This window comes from Lipotes vexillifer, unplaced genomic scaffold (assembly GCF_000442215.2).
Source record: "Lipotes vexillifer unplaced genomic scaffold, Lipotes_vexillifer_v1.1 scaffold515, whole genome shotgun sequence".
Taxonomy (NCBI): domain Eukaryota; kingdom Metazoa; phylum Chordata; class Mammalia; order Artiodactyla; family Lipotidae; genus Lipotes; species Lipotes vexillifer.
In genome coordinates, this window is record NW_006772017.1 from 1173841 (window position 1) to 1185172 (window position 11332).

Consider the following 11332-nt stretch of genomic DNA (forward strand, 5'->3'; position numbering starts at 1 on the left):
GCTCAGAGTCAGGCTGAGCCCCAGTCCCCACTGACTCTCATTCTCTTGGAGTGAGTCTACAGTGTTTCCTTCTGTTGGAAATGATCTTTAGGACAGCAGCATGTCATTCTTACTAGTTTCCTATTGCTGCTTTAATAAATTACCACAAGCTTAGTAGCTTAAAACAACACAAATTTATTATCTCACAGTTTTGGTGGTCAGAAGCCCGAAATGAGTCTCAATGGGCTAAATCAAGATGTCACTAGGGCTGCATTCCTTCTGGAAGATCTAGGAGAGAATTTGTTTCCTCGTCTTATCTAGATTCTGGAGGCTACCTGCATTCTTCAGCTCATGGTCCTTTCTTCCATCTTCAAAGTCAGCAATAAGATCACTCCAACCTCTGCTTCCATTGTCACATCTTCTGTAACTGACTTTCCTGCCTGTTTCACTTATAAGGACCCTTGTGATTACACTGGACCCACCCAGATAATCCAAGAAAACCTATCCATCTCAAGATCCTTAATTTGATTATTATCTCCAAAGGTAACATATGTAAGGTAACATATTCACAGGTTCTAGGTATTAGGGAGTAGAAATCTTTGAGGAATTGTTATTCTGCTCCCACAATCACCCAAGCCACAGGTGCCACCAACTATGACATTTGGAGATCCCTAACAAGTAATGTGTGGTAAATAAATGTTGCCACAAATTCTCTGAAGCTCCTTCCATCTGAGAGGTGGAGTCTATTTGAATCTAGACTCGCTTTATGACTTGCTTTGACCAACAGAATATGGTCGAAGTGACAAGCAAGTTTCAGAGCCTAAAACTCACAAGGTCTTGCAACTTTCTATCTTCATTCTCTTGGAATGCTATTCTAAGACTGCCATATAAGGAAGCCAGTATAGCCTACTGGAGAATGAGGCCATATAGAAGAGAATGAGGCACCCCAGGGGATAGCCAGACATGCCATCAAATGCCAGACATGCCAAATCTCCAGCTCAAAAGCTGGAGAGCACAGGCAAAAACTAGCAGAGAAACTGCCCAGCCAAACCACAGAATGGATGGAAATAAATCACTGTTTTATATCATTAAGTTTTGGGGTGGTTTGTTATGCAACTGATACAATATTGGTTAGTGGGAAAACCAGCCTATACAATGTATATATATCTGGATGAGCTTTTGCAAGGAGGAATAAATAAGGTCATTTGGGTTAGGTTTGGGAGGAGGACAGCAGGTAAACTTTCTTGGCTATATCACAAAGCATGATCAGGCTGATAAAGGAAATGACTACTGTTAAGTAAGAATGACCCTGGTTTATTTCTATGATCTGTTGTAACTGGAAATAAGAGTCATTATAGTTTCTAAGAAGAGGCAGTCAGATAACTAAAACTGTATCAAAGAAAACACAAAATAAAATGCCTACCATACCCCCTGAGATATAGCAATTGCCCAAGAGATGCTTAAAACAAAACAAACCATAAAGAGGTAGAGAAATATGTACGAGCCAGACAGTAACAAGGGGTCCCAGGGCATAAAGTGGTCAGAATCCAGTATTAATACTGTGTGACTTTGGCAGGTTACTGACATCAGATGTTGGCAGTGAAGGACGGAAAATACAGCTGCTCTCTCTGCCTAGAACACTCCCGGCCCATTCTGCCCTTACACCCCCGGTCCCTCATGCAGGCTTCCTACTGCACATTATGACTATCTTCACCAAGTAGTAATAGTACTATTAAATTGAACTGAGTTGAACTGAATTGAATTGACCTACCTCCCTACCTCCAGTCTGTAAGTTTCTTGCCTTTAAGGGCAAGACATATGTTAGCACAGTGTCTGGGATGTAGTAGGTGGTTCATAAATGTTCATTTATTGGACACTTTTAGGGAAAACTGATAAAAGAAAACGTCTAGTCCTGTTTCAGGTTGGTATGAACTTGCTAAATGCAGCAACCATGTCTTATTAAACTTAGCATTCCAAGTGCTCAATAAAACAACTGGCCCACAGGAGCTACTCAAATGTCAAGTTAAATCTAAAAAGAAATTTAGTTAGATTAGAATCTTGAGAGAATAAAACTGGGCAAATACAGATTACAGATAAGAACCATATCCTAACATCTTAGCGAAAAGCTCTATAACTTATTTCAACTTAAGTGTATCAACATCATCTACCCTTTAAACTAAGATAAAAATTTTACCAATTTACTATATTGTCCCGTTTTGAGAGCTAATATTACAGTTCCTCAATTTTCAACTTAACCCCTTTCTACAACTCAGACATTACACTTACCCACGTCAATAGTTCAACAAATACTAATTTAATCATTTAATAATGGTATACTGCCATGATACATAGAGAGTTACCATGTAAGAACACAAAACATTAAATGATGATATGGCATGAAAAATTAATTCTGAGCTGAAAAATATCCAAACTCCAATCCTGGCTAGAACTGACTATAGTTTTGTCAGGCACCATCTTCAGTTTTGCCACTGGTTTATTGACTGAACCTCAACTACCATGAACCAGCTGCTCAACAGTTTTTATCAGCACCAACTCTCTCTAAGTAGTTATTCAAAGGAGTTTATGAAAGGCTTCAAGTAAGAAAATTAATTTTATAAACTAAAAATCCTTGTGCTTGGCCTTAATATGAATAGTAGATGTAATCTAATAACTCACAAAGTTAGATTGTGTCTTTGCAAAAACAGGACCTTCAGAAGGAAAAAATGGCATCTAATATTTCCATTCAGCACCAAAGAATAGGACTATGCTTTAAAATCCTATTGGTATTTGATGAACGTCTAAGGAAAAAAATCTAACTAGCAGTGTTATATTTAACTACCATTTCCTCCATCATTTACTACTGGCATTCTAATTGAATGTTTTTTTTAAAGTCTCATGTTTTGAAAATAAGATTCTCCAAGTGCTTTTGAATTCCAATACTTCAATGCTACATAAAATTTAGACCAGGGATTGGCAGCCTTTTTCTCAGATGGCAAGACAGTAAACATTTTAGGCTGCTCCAACTACTAAACTCTGCCCTTTCAGTGCGAAAGTAGTCATAAATACTATGTAAACAGAACATTACAAGGTGTGCTGTGTTCTAATAAAACTTTACAAAAACAGGGGAGACCACAGCTTTCTGATCCCTGCTCTAGAGTGATTAGTGTCTTAAGAATGTTCTCAGTTATATAATATGGAGGAAATATTTGAGTGTAAATTTAAACAAAGATCTGGTGATACACAGAAGTATGCCTAGCCAGCAAGATTTTTATCTGCTTCTATTTCCACCTGAAGATGATCAATAACTGCATGGCAAGAGAGGAGATACTGAGAACTAGACACGAGAAGGGGAGCTTTGAGGCTCCTTTGTTCCTCTCTATGGATTAGAATGCCCAAACTTCCTACAGAACAGAGAAGCTCATACCACAAGGACAGGAATGGAAAAAACAGAAAGCAAACAAGCTGTAGATGGCAGGTGTGGAATAATTTTAGGAAAGCCAAGGAAACAGAGATGCTACATCATTGATAAAATCAAAGTCTAGAGGGCAAAGAATTTAGAAAGTGACCATTCCAATATTGTTAGGCACTAAGTAATTTTATTAAAATAATTTAAAGTCTTCCTATGATTCTCTGGTAAGAGACATTGACCTCACTTATTTAGGTGGCTCAAACAATATACTCCATCATTCAATGTCATCAGCTAAAACGCTGGTCCTAGGTAAAACCGCCTATAGTTTTAAAGTCACTGAAGGCCAAAAAATGTTAATCATCTATTTTCAGTACCTCTAAACCAAACTCAACCCCATGATATATCTCTATCAATACGCCATGTCTTCATGCGTGCCTCCTTTCTCTACTCACCAAAATTTTCTCAGGAGGGGATGGAAACTTATTCACATTTAAGAATGTCAAAATGGGGCTTCCCTGGTGGCGCAGTGCTTGAGAGTCCGCCTGCCGATGCAGGAGACGCGGGTTCGTGCCCCGTTTCGGGAAGATCCCACATGCCGCGGAGCGGCTGGGCCCGTGAGCCATGGCCACTGAGCCTGCGCGTCCGGAGCCTGTGCTCCGCAAATGGGAGAGGCCACAACAGTGAGAAGCCCGCATAACGCAAGGAAAAAAAAAAAAGAATGTCAAAATGGGAGCTCACATTTTATTTCTTACAAATCAAATGAACTTTCTGTAAACATTGAAATTTCAGTCATCAGCAAAGGAAAGAATCAAGAGACATGATCAGAATGTTGCTAGAGCCACACCCTAGAAGGCTGATCCCAATCACTTATTTGCCACCGTGGTGAAGCAGAGAACAGTGTCTGTTCTTCCTTTCTTCATATGGCTGCCCAGCTAGACTAAATTCCAGCTTCCTTTGTAGCCAAATGTGGCAATGGGGCAGGAATATGCCTTCCCTTTGGCTAGAATGTGGATGTGATACTGGGAGCTGATAGTCACAATACCAGCCCTGGACTGCTAGAGGAGACTTTTTCACAAGAAAAAAATAAACTCATTTTTTGAGGTCTCTGTGAGACCAGTCCAAACTGTATCTTAATTGATACAAGCTTTCTGGCAAACTACAGCATATGTCACATTTCACTACCCTGTCTAATTTCCTAGATTCTAAGTTAAATATTTCTTTAAAAGAAGTAGAGCTTTGGCTGAGAGCTTTAAGTCATTTAACTAAGGAATCAGTAAACAGCAGTACCAAGATTACAGTATTGCTTTTCTTGGACACCATCTTTCTGATAATACTCAAAAAATTGCTGGCTCTGCTTACATGGAAGCAGAGTAATATGGTACAAACATAGAAGTATCTAAAAGTAACAGTTCAATCCCTTTTTTTTTTTTGTAAGCATGATTGTGAAGGTGAGGAGATGAAAGATCTCTCATGGAATCACCAAAACAGCTAAAAATTAAGCACTTGTAGATTTTCCACTTTAAAGGTACAGAGTGGGAATATTAATAAAATATAAAGATTATTTAAGTGGATATTTTGTCTCTTCCTGATTTCTGGCTTACTCTTATGATTATTACACAGGGATATAGACATGGATGGTGCAAGACAGGGGCAAAAAGATCTGGCTTGGCTGAATGTAGTCAATGCCTTCCCTTCTTCCCCCAAAGCTAAGCTGCTGGCATGCTTTCAGCTTAGTATCTAAACTGTCTCCCCTCTAAAAATAGTTTTCATCTTTGGCAAATATCACTGGTTTTCCTCTTTGTTGTAAGGATCTGCTTCTTCTCCCCCCCCACCCCCAGAATTTGCCTTTTTAAAAAACTCATCAAGGCTACCAACCATTGTGGCTCCATTTTTTTTTTTTCATACTTCTCTGCTACCTTTCATTTCTCAGAGACAGAAAGCTTGGTGCCACCAGGGATAATCCTTGCTGCATATCAGTAAGGTGGCCTTGCTGGGGTGCTTTTTAAATTGCCACTTCCCAAATGCCACCCCAACCCAATTAAAAGAGAATCTAAAGGGTTTCAGAAGTGCTTCAGGTGATCTGAATGTTCAGTGAGGGTGGAAGAAAAAGGGCTCTGAAGGTCAGAAAATATACATTCAAATCCCAGTTCTGCCATTTAATAGCTGTGATTTTGGACAAGTTACTTAACCTCCCTAAACTTCATTTATTCCGAAGAATCCACTGCATGCCAAGCACAATGTCAGGTGTTGAGTAAGGGTGATCATGACAGTCCCTGTCCTCTAGGAGGTTAGAGTACAAGAAACAGGAACTAAATGAAGCTGCAGACAAGCAAACAGACTTAATCCTAATAGGGCTACAAGGGCACCCAGGAAGGAAATCCAGTCTAGATTCCAGGGATCAGCAAAATCTCTAAAAAGGTAAAATCAAGGCTGAGTCCTGCAGGATAAGTAATGATAGATGAGGCTGCTAAAGGAAGACTTTTTAACAGAGGAGGAAGTGTGTGCAAAGGCCTGGATACCAGTCAGCTTCCTTGGGAGATACAAGTAGTTCAGCAGGACTGAAATAAGAATGAAGGAAGGACAATAGATGAGGACCAAGAGTGTGACCTCAGCTCACATTTGCAAAACAAAGATATCATCTGCTCTGCTTGGTTACCACAAAGATCAAATTATACTATATATAGCAAAGTCCACTGAACAGAGCAGGTACTCAAGTGATAAATCCCCTCACTTTTCAGCTTTAACATAACATGAGAAAGCCAAGCAACACACTTTTTCTTCAGGTCATCTCATCATAGCACAGAATTCAACAGTAAGCTCTGTTAAGCTATTTATTTTTCCTGGGTGCATCTTATCTACTGTGGATTACTGAAGAGTCAACTCTCAGGTCTCAAGGGTGCCAATAATGGGATTTCCTTCTAAAGGTTCAGACACTTGAGGGTTACCCAACACTAGGCAGTAGATAACAAAGGTTTTAATGTATTGTTTTAAATTCAACTAACTGCAGCTGTGAAGCAGTTCTGACCCAGGACCAGAATACTTCAAATCCAACCCTGGCTCTGACACTAGTTAGATAATTTACTTTGGGTTACAGACAACTTTCTGTGCCTTGGTTCCCTTATTTGTCAAAATGAACAACATAGAACAGACTCCCTTAACACAATATAACAGGGCTTTTTAATTGCCACTGCCTCCCTCCCCCCATCTTAAGGGATGGGTTAGGTAAGATGAGACTCTTCAAAGCTAGCAAAATGCCTTTCCCTGATAGAGATCCTGGAGGTTGAGCTGTAGCTGGCAGCAAATATGTATATCAGACATCTCATGGCCAACTGATAAAGCTACACAGATCCTGCAGATATCCTTTGGCTCCAAAATGCCTTGATTCTTTAAAAAACTATTTTGGCCCTTTAACAACTGATTCTTATAAATCCTAAAAACAAGTCTAAAAATTAACTTATTTCTGACCAGGATATTAATGACTCTCAATTTAAAATGAGAGGACTCATCCAGAGAAGAATCACCAATACAGGTTTAGAATGGCAAATACTGTCAAGATGCGACTTTCACTATCTTTCTCATCACACTGTTTATTAGCAAACTTTACTATTTAGTGTTATGTCTTAATATGCCTCAATTTCAAAAAGCTTCTTTTAGAACTATGTGTAGTGATGAATATTAACTAAAATTATTGTGGTAATTGGACTTCCCTGGTGGCACGGTGGTTAAGAATCCGCCTGCTAATGCAGGAGACAGGGGTCTGGGAAAATCCCACATGCCACGGAGCAACTAAGCCCGTGTGCCACAACTGCTGAGCCTGCACTCGAGCCCGCAAGCCACAACTACTGAGCCCACGTGCTGCAACTACTGAAGCCCGTGTGCCTAGAGCCCGTGCTCCGCAAACAAGAGAAGCCACCGCAGTAAGAAGCCTGCTCACCGCAACTAGAGAAAGCCTGCACACAGCAATGAAGACCCACCGCAGCCAAAAAGTTAGTAAATTAATAAATCAATTTATTTAAAAAATTATTGTGGTAATCATTTATATATATGTATATAGCAAATCATTATGTTGTATACCCTAAACAAATACAATTTTGTATGTCAATTATATCTCAAACTGGAAAAAAATAGTAGTACAATCATAGGAAACATACTACCTTAAAATAGAGTATTCTATTCATTATTTTTGTTAAGTGTGAAATTTACTATGTTCTGAATGGCATCACAACTTCCCACATGGAATGCCACAAAATATATGTTTCTTGACAAGAAAATTCAATGATTTTAGTAGCTCAACTGCACATTAACATAGAAAATGTAGTTAGCTGATCAATGACTTTTTTTTTTTTTTTTTCCGGTACGCGGCCCTCTCACTGCTGTGGCCTCTCCCGTTGCGGAGCACAGGCTCCGGACGCACAGGCCCAGCGGCCATGACTCATGGGCCCAGCCGCTCCGTGGCATGTAGGATCCTCCCAGACCAGGGCATGAACCTGTGTCCCCTGCGTTGGCAGGTGGACTCTCAACCACTGCGCCACCAGGGAAGCCCCTGACTTTTAATTTAGAAGTAGCTGTATTTAGAAAGAGGTAACTTTTGAGTGCCTATTATATATCAGTCACTGTGCTAAAGAGATTTATGTGCATTATGGCATTTATCCCTATGAGGTAGGTACAGTCATCCCTCAGTATCCACGGGGGATTTGGTTCCAAGACACACACACCTCCATATTAAAATCTGCAGATGCTCAAGTTCCTTATATAAAATGGCTTAGTACTTGCATATAACCTACACACATCCTCCCTTTTACTTTATTTTTTAATAAATTTATTTATTTATTTTTGGCTGCATTGGGTCTTTGTTGCTGCACGTGGGCTTCCTCTAGTTGCAGTGAGCAGGGGTTACTCTTCGTTGCGGTGCGTGGGCTTCCGCATTGCAGTGGCTTCTCTTGTTGCAGAGCACGGGCTCTAGGCATGCGGGCTTCAGTAGTTGTGGCACACGGGCTCAGTACTTGTGGCTCGTGGGCTCTAGAGCACAGGTTCAGTAGTTGTGGTGCGCAGGCTCAGTAGTTGTGGCACACGAGCTTAGTTGCTCTGCGTCATGTGGGATCTTCCCGGACCAGGGCTCGAACCTGTGTCCCTTGCATTGGCAGGCGGATTCTTAACCACTGTGCTACCAGGGAAGTCCTTCCCTTTTACTTTAAATCATCTCTACATTACTTATAATACTTAATATACAATGTAAATGTTATATAAATAGTTGCTAGTGTGCAGCAAATTCAAGTTTTGCTTTTTGGAACTTTCTGGAATTTTTTTCTATTATTTTAGATCTGTGGTTGGTTGAATCCTCCTATGAGGAACCAGCAGATACAGAGGGCCAACTGTACTATTATTAGCATACCTATTTTACAGAGGGGAAGTGGAGCTTAGATTCTGCACCTTACTCTGCTAATAAATGATAAATTTATTCTTTGAACTCAGAGCTAAAGAAAGATCCTTAACTTCACTCCTATTCAAAACAGTTGTCTCTAGGTACAACAGACCTTAATTAACTTAAAATCTCCAGAAAATTAAAGTTACATTATAGCACAAACTTCATAAACAGTGACTGAATCTCACCTTTAGCCTTCTCTTTAATATGCCAAAATAATTCTAGAACCTGAGCTTTCAAAAACCTTTAATCATTATGGTGCTCTCTGCTATAGCTACCATTAGAACAATTTTAAAAAACATTACCACTGTACCAATTATTTTCAAAAGCCCAGAGATATTAATCAAGTGATTCTAATAGTCTTAAACACTATCCTCAAACCAAAAGATAAATGGAGATTGGGAAACTTGCATTCTAAAGTGCCACCATCCAGATAAAATTACTCTGTAAATTAGAGTAATTTCAATCAGATCCTATAAAATAGGACATTTTTCTCAAGATTAGAATGAGACAGTAACTATAAGATAGTTTAAGGGCCTAAACTTTGTAACATAAAATGGTTTGCTAAATGTCAAATTCAACAGCAGAAGGCAAGCAGCAGGAGCTAGGGATAGCAGGAAGAGTTTAGAAAAGTAGTAATAAAAAAAATGACAAAATGATTTACCTATTCATCTCCCTGGCAGTTCTACCTTAACTTCTCTCAAAAATCACATGCTGCTAAAATAAGTTCTAATATCTTACTATATGGTGTCCTGAGTTTTAAGTTAATACATTACATTATTAAGAGAATCCCCAATGGCATTTCATAAGCATTAGAAACTCAATTACATTTTCTTAGAGGGCACATGACTTATGACTTAACAGTCATTAACACAAAACAAACTGGTGTATATAATCTAACAAACCAGTGTAGATGTGTACTTTAATTCCTTAACTCATTAATCACTCTTAAAAAGGATTTTAATCTCCAGAATACAAATGATCATACCATAAACACTATTTTAAGTGTCACGTAAGCTGTTTGGTAATAAAATATCAGATGAATTTTTAAAAATAATTATCATACTAGAGTCCATTTAATATAATGCACTCTGCATGATCAACACAAAGTTATTAAATGGAGGAAATGTAGGCAGGAGATTCCACTTCAGTTGTGTGACAGGAAGTACTAGCTCTGGAAGTTCAGAAATAGGACGCACCAAGCTCTGTTTTAGCACAAGAAATAAAGGAAAACATGCTAGTGAATAAGGGTAAAAGAGGAAGTTCTTTTTAGTGAACGATCTGCCATATATTTAAGACAATCCCAAACCATTCCAAAAGTTAAAAAAAAGTGCCTCATTTTTTTCACTTGGCTTAGGTGATAATGTACTTCCCTAGGTACACTGGAGCTCAAATTTTGCAGTTTCACTGTAACAAGACTGCTTGTGGCCCACACATCCTTAGGGAGACAGTGATGGCTTGTAACATGAACCTGTTCGTTTCATATCTTAAAGTTTGACGATTGTTACATTTTTCTAGCAACACATGAAAAGTAAATCATTTTTTAAAGTAAGTTTCACAACAGTGAATAAACTGAACACTACTAAACTGTACAGTCAAAAATGGTTAAGATGTTAAATTTTGCTGTATTTTACCACACAAAAAAATGTGAGTTAATGAGAAATTACTCCACTTAAATGTTAATAGTAACTTGTTATGTAAATTTTGATTACTCTAAAACCAAATTCTTACGCTTAATTTTTAGTAATTTGTTGCTGTTGTCATTAACAGCTGGATTCGTTTTACGTAACTAATTTTTAAGGATACTTCCATACATGAGGAAATTCTTTAATTCTGAACTAGAGAGTGAAAGTGAAGCACCATTCTCAATTAGCATCTTTCAAATCATCTGAATTACTTACTGCCAACAAATACTAGTTATGAAATTATAAATGTGTTTCTACTTCAGCTGATTCTTTCATTCAGTGAAGTGCAAATCTCGAAATTAGGAGAGCAGGATCCCTAAATGAACAGGCTTTTCTTAAAGCAGTGGTAGTTTTGATTGTGAGGTAGGCAACACTCCCCACTCTTCAGCCTTTAGCACGACGGTGGCCCAAAATACTAACGTCAATCATTTCCAATCACCGTTCTCGCCTGGCTCAGCCCTACCAAATTTGTCAGGCTTTTGTGAACTCCCATGAGGTTCTGTTCTGAAAAGCGTACAACCTAGATGAGTTTGGTAGCTTGGGAAGGGCCTGAAGCAATCAGCTTGGCTTGGCCACCTAGGAGAAAAGTATCCAGGAAAAGAAAACCGGAAATACTTCAACTTTGCGCAAACCCCCTTTCTCAGTCACAGCTAGCTCCCTTCCCGATGAAGGGCTGTGTTCTCGAAAGATCTACCCCTTTCCAACTCAGATGTCATTCCCAGATCAGCTGCTTGAGGGGCAAGCGGCGCTCAACCCACGCCCTCTTCTTCGAGTACCTTCTTCAAGTGCCAGCGCTGGGCTCAGCTCACTCTGCCGCCCCCATCCAAACCCTACACG

The 11332-nt window shown here is 39.2% G+C and overlaps 1 protein-coding gene across 2 annotated transcripts in view; it reads right to left on the bottom strand.

Annotated features, from left to right (window-relative positions):
• SNX3 (sorting nexin 3) overlaps positions 1-11332 on the bottom strand; it is a 44329-nt gene that overhangs the window by 32225 nt on the left and 772 nt on the right. The gene's annotated exons all lie outside the window — the stretch shown is intronic.